This window comes from Diadema setosum, chromosome 10 (assembly GCF_964275005.1).
Source record: "Diadema setosum chromosome 10, eeDiaSeto1, whole genome shotgun sequence".
Lineage (NCBI taxonomy): Eukaryota > Metazoa > Echinodermata > Echinoidea > Diadematoida > Diadematidae > Diadema > Diadema setosum.
Window position 1 is genome coordinate 33523024 of NC_092694.1, and position 6282 is coordinate 33529305.

Consider the following 6282-nt stretch of genomic DNA (forward strand, 5'->3'; position numbering starts at 1 on the left):
CAGAAAGAATCCCACCAATTGCCAATTAATCTTTACAAAAGACGTAGACATGCCCGAAAAACGTAAATACAAGTATATTTATATGAACCTGTTATCTTCTATGAAACGAAAATCACCGGAGGCAATTGATTTGCGTAGTTTCCGCTCCCTCGCTGCAAGGACCAGTGCTTGGTATTTCATGCACGCACGTTGACCAGTACTTCAAGGTGGAGGCGAAATTGCCTCGGAAAGTTTTGGAGCTCGGGTTCAGCAACCGTACTGACACTTTTAGTGAAGTAACATGTGTTGAATCACCCCCCCCCCAAAAAAAAAAAGAAAAGAAAAGAAAAGAGAAAAACATTATTTCATGAAAGATCCAATGTTGTTGTTGTTGTTTTTTAATCCAATTACCGGCCATATTCACTGCAAAATTGAGACCGTCAAGTTGTGCGTTAAAACACTTCTTCGCTTTAAGGTACCAGCACTTGTTTGTTACTGGTACTCCTCCTTCTTCCATGAACTTGGTTGCCATTTAGATTTAAGAAAAAAAAATCTACTGGAATATTGACTTTTTTAAACAAGAAAGTGCCAGTTCATAACAATCTTTGCTGTTTTTTTCTTTCTTTCCTGGAGAAAACCAAGAGAACAATCCAAAAATAACAAAGAAAAACGTTTCGTCCCAAGCTGTTTAAGTACAAAGTCGCCATCATTTCCCTATAGAATACTAAGTAACGGACATGCACCTGAATTAACATAATGTAATATCTCACAAGTGACGTGTGATGACAAATGTTACTTGGTTTCTTTGCTCTTTTTTTTCTACATTATTGCCATCATCTCCCTGTGTCTTTCCTAATTATCATCACCACTGATTGTACGTGATACAACATTTCTTTCATTGAGCATTTCATTTCTTTCATTGTCAACTGATTGACAAATTGCCCTACATCGACGTAAATAAGCGTTTACGTCAATGTAGGGCAATTTGTCAATCAGTTGCAATGAAAACATCTCGACGGAAGAATTTCATGAATTTGAATAATTACGCAATTACCCACTACATATAATATACCATAAGGATTAGAACCAACACTTGCTGTCGGGCGAAAGCTCGGTGGTCTAGTGGAGATGACGCCTGTCCGGAGATCGGGACCCCATTTCATAAAAAGTGGATATGATAGCAACTCTTGCTGGAATGACAATTATCATGGCAACGACAAGAATCCAGCTTCCTGATTGGCTGTTGCTATGGGAAGTTGCCATTCTAGCACGAGTTGCTATCATATCAACTTTTATGAAATGGGGTCCAGGAGGCCGTAGGTTCGAATCCTGCTCGAGTATGTACGCCCATGATTTTTATCATGGCTACTGCTAAAACACTGATCAATTCAATGCTTTAATACGTCGATGTGAGGCAATTTGTCAATCAGTTGCAATGAAAACATCTTGATGGAAGAATTTCATGAATTTGAAAAACATTTTTTCCTCTTTCCCTCTCCTCCTCTCTCTCTCTCTCCTGTCTTTCCCTCTCTTTCCCTCTCTTTCCCTCTCTTTCTGTCTCTTTCTCTCTCTTTCTGTCTCTGTCTCTGTCTCTCCTTCCCCTCCCCATCTCTCTCGTTCTCTCTTGTTATGTTGAGCGTTACTCTCTTCTCCCTCTTTTCTTTTTTTTTCAAATGTTTATAGCTGTATATTGCATTCCCATTATAATGACCGTGGTATTACAACAAAGAAAAAATCCCAATTCATGAAATTCTTCCATAGAGATGTTTTCATTGCAACTGATTGACAAATTGCCCTACATCGACGTAAATAAGCACTGAATTGATCAGTGTTTTAGTAGTAGCCATGATAAAAAAATCATGGGCGTACATACTCGAGCAGGATTCGAACCTACGACTTCCTGATCACCGGACAGGCGTCATCTCCACTAGACCACCGAGCTAGTGGAGATTTACGTCGATGTAGGGCACTTTGTCAATCAGTTAAAAGAAAAAAAATCTGTTCCAAAGTCATTCCATGTACTTACCTCTATCTTCGGCTCTAAGACCAAAAAAAAAAAAAAAAAAAAAAAATGATAAAAAAAAAACTGCCTGTATCGAGGACTTCATGATAACGGGAGTCGCCTGTATTCAGGGGCGTGGGACACCCTGGCTACTTTTTCTTCTTCTTTTTGTTCTTTCCCTTCTTTCTTTCTTTCTTTCTTTCCTTTCCTTTTTAGGTGATCCGAGTATCCTCTCGGATCACCTTCTGTTTCTGTACGGATTCTTTCTTCTTCTTTTTCTTATTTCTCCCCAAAAGTTGTGCATCGATTAGCTCAGAAAGTCCTCTTTCTATCAATTTCAAACTTATACCATATATGTATCGTCTCCCAAAGACGGCAATCGAACTAAAATCAAAGTGATCAGTCGACCGTGACGTCACTATGACGTCATTATATGAAAACACATTTTCAATCATATCTCATTAATGGAATGGAATTTTTCAATGAAATTTACGTCACATATAGTTCAAGTCAAGCGCATTCTACTCATATTCTCAAAATTCATCTATACCTTAAAACGTGCGCGTACGCGCGCGTTGAAATATTTGTATGCTCAAATCGAGCTCAAATTTTTTTTGCACACGTTTCAGACCATTTAGAGCATTTTTTGAAAAATTGAAAAAATTTTACGAACGCGTACGCGCGCGCGCATATACGCACGCACAGCTCATATGCAATACAAATTTCCCGTTTTTTCACACTTATCGCCTGCCTGAAATGTCAGGGAATATGTCTACCAAGTTTCAAGTCAATCTGACTCAATATGACGTCATACGGGTTCGTCAAAGTTGAAATTCCGCGCGCGCGTCAATGGCGATATACAGTGCAACAATGCCAAAAAACCGCCAATTTTAAATCCGATTTTGCTCGTCAGGATGGACGGTGACCCCCCATTTTCTTTACATATTCTGAAAGCTGATGAGTTGTACATGTCATTTTATGGGTTGGCAATGCTGGGAAAATGATTAAAAGATATCAAATTTCTTAATAAAATAAAAAGAGTAAATTTTCAAAATGACGTCATCAAATTACAAGTTCACTCGAGCGTATCTCACTTATCCTTTGCCCATTTTCACCCAGATTTCAGTATGTTGTAGCTTACTAAATACTCTTTCATTAATATGATAACAACATTTTGATTAGATGACGGCATCACCTCGTAATATTGGATTGAAAGTAATCTTGTCAAATTTGACCAGTTTACGTGTTATCTCTATGGGAGTGCAGTTTTTCTGGAAATGAAAATTGACATGACTATCTTTTTCGAGCACTAGCTCACTTATGCTTCGATGAATTTCTCCCAGATTTTAATATGTTGTAGATGAGACTTTGGGCTATCGTAAGTGTGCTTTCATTTTTTTCATACGGTATCGGGATCACGTCCAAAAACTTGGTTGAAATCAAAGCCTATCTTCGATATACTTTCATATTTCTTTCTTTTTCCAACTTTCTTTGCAATAACTCAAGAAAAACATACTGTATCACCACCATATTTTGCACATGTTTAGTTCATGTCACGTACATTATTTCATAAAATAACAACTACTTCATCAGACGCCATCTTGGGTATGTAAATTAGGGTCAAAGGTCATAAATGTTTCATCCTGTATCTTGGTGAATACATGTTCTATCTTCCCCATATTTTGCACACGTAAAGACCGTGTTACAAGGATCATTTCACAAAATAACCACTCTTTGTTCAGATGCCATCTTGTCTGTGCAGATCGGGGCCAAAGGTCATATGTACTTCTTTCTTTATCTTCGTTATGACGTGTTATCTCTATGGGAGGGAATTTTTCTAGATGTGAAAATTGACATGATTGTCTTTATTGAGCACTAGCTCACTTACCCTTCGGTGAATTTCTCCAAGATTTTAATATGTTGTAGCTGAGACTTTGCGCTATCGTACGTGTTCCCATTGTTTTTCAAATGGTGTCGGGATCACGTCCAAAAACGTGGTTAAAATTAAAGGTTATCTTCGATGTATTTTCATATTTCTTTCTTTTTCCAATTTTCTTTGCAATAACACAAGAAAAATAGCCCCTATCAACCCCATATTTTGCACATGTTTAGTTAATGTTACGTACATTATTTCATAAAATAACAACTACTTGATCAGACACCATCTTGGGTATGTAAATTAGGGTCAAAGGTCATAAATGTTTCATCCTGTATGTTGGTGAATACATGTCTTATCTTTCCCATATTTTGCACACGCAAAGACCATGTTACAAGAATCATTTCACAAAATAATCACTTTTTGCTCAGATGCCATCTTGGGGGTGCAAAGTGGGGTCAAAGGTCAAACATACTTCATTCTGCATCTTTGATAGTGTATACGAAATTCGGTACCCAAGATGGCAGGTCTGACTCCCTTTTCAAAATGAGAATCCAAACATCACACGACCAATGTCCCTAATCTCAGGTGAAAACTCGAGTCATTGATTAAAAAAAAATCGGATCACCTAATTTGTCAGTCTTGACAAATTCCGAGTCTAGTTTTTTTTTTTTTTTTTTTTTTTTTTTGCTGTGCATAGATCAGAGCTGTTCACTATTTCTCATGGCGACCTATACTGCTGCCATAAGATGGTTATTCCTTTGTCATGTATTTACGACGCGCACCATTTCGCAATGAGCTAGTTTAAGCGTTTGTTGATTGAGTTCTAGTCATTTATCTCCTGGGCATGTATAGATACTGTCGATATTTAACTCTATTTTGCTACTTTACGTAGAAATAGCATGAATAGGAGAATGCGACAGTTATTTAGACGTGAAAATCGTCCGAAAATATAATCAATACCTGCACAACGGGGATCAATATTATATAAACTCCTACTCTGTAATTACAGCTTAATTGGCAATATTTACAATATTTGTAGATGAAACAAAAACCCAGCATTTAGTGCATCAAAATACATAGTTCTAAAATGTGAGTCAGGGATGGAAACAACAAATAATGTAAAAATGTTGATTAGTAAAATCAGTGTTAAATATTGTTAAATATACAAAATGTGAACATAGTTACTTTTTTTTTTATAGAATAAACCGTCTACAGTTATGGTTTATTGAAAAAAATAGTGATATTTCTTTTTAGGTTTTATTGCGAAATTTTCATAATCTTATGGTAGGATGTTTTGTGACACAACTGACCTACTATTGCATCAAAAGTGATAGCTCGAACATTTTTGAAATCACTACAAGTTCACCTTCATATACATCAGCTGTACATGTGGACTAAGAGAATGCAGCAATATCGGTAGAACACATCAGTGCAAGTTTGATGAAAATCGGACAAACCGTTCAAAAGTTATCAAGACTTGAAGTTTTCTCCAACTTTTTGTGATGTTCTTATCAACATTGCTGCATTTTCTAAGTTCGCATGTATGTTAAGGTGAACTTGTCCTTTAAGACGGAAAAATTCCAGGGAATTTGTCCATTTTGTTGCAAAGCAGACACTGAGAGAACACAACCCGCGTAAACATGCATCATAAGTCGTATGCATTCTGTGTGCCTTTGTTGTGTTCTTTTCGTGCCACCCCCCCCCCCCCCCATTCTAGTTCCCATTCACACTTTCATTTTCATCTCCACTTCTACAATATGTATACCTGACACGCTGGCTTCCTCCCAGGAAAAAGTGGATATTCTTCCTCCAACTTAAAGGACAAGTTCACCTTCATAAACATAAGGATTGAGAGAATGCAGCAATATTAGTAGAACACATCAGTGAAAGTTTGAGGAAAATTGGACAATCGATGCAAAAGTTATGAATTTTTAGAATTTTTGTGTTGGAACCGCTGAATGAGGAGACTACTAAGGCTCGTGATGTCATATGAGTACAACAGTATAAAGAAAATGTAAAGAAAATTCAACATATTTTCACTTTTTTTCGCATAATAAAAGAGCACCTGACTTGTCTCTTTCTAAAGGCAATGGGAATAATATCACCCATAACATATGTCAGTAATGAGTCGGGGGAATGTGTACTTTTTTCAAAAGATGAAATTTTGTGAAATTCTCTTTACATTTTCCTTATATTGTTGTACGCATGTGACATCATACACTGCAGTAGTCTTCTCATCCAGCGGTGACTGCACAAAAACTTCAAAAATTCATAACTTTTGAACTCAAACTTTCAATGATGTGTTCTACTAATATTGCTACATTCTCTCAATCCGTATTATAATGAAGGTGAACTTGTCCTTTAAAGTGGTGTCGGATTTCCACCACCGTTCTCATGATTCCCACTTCGTTGAGAAAACACG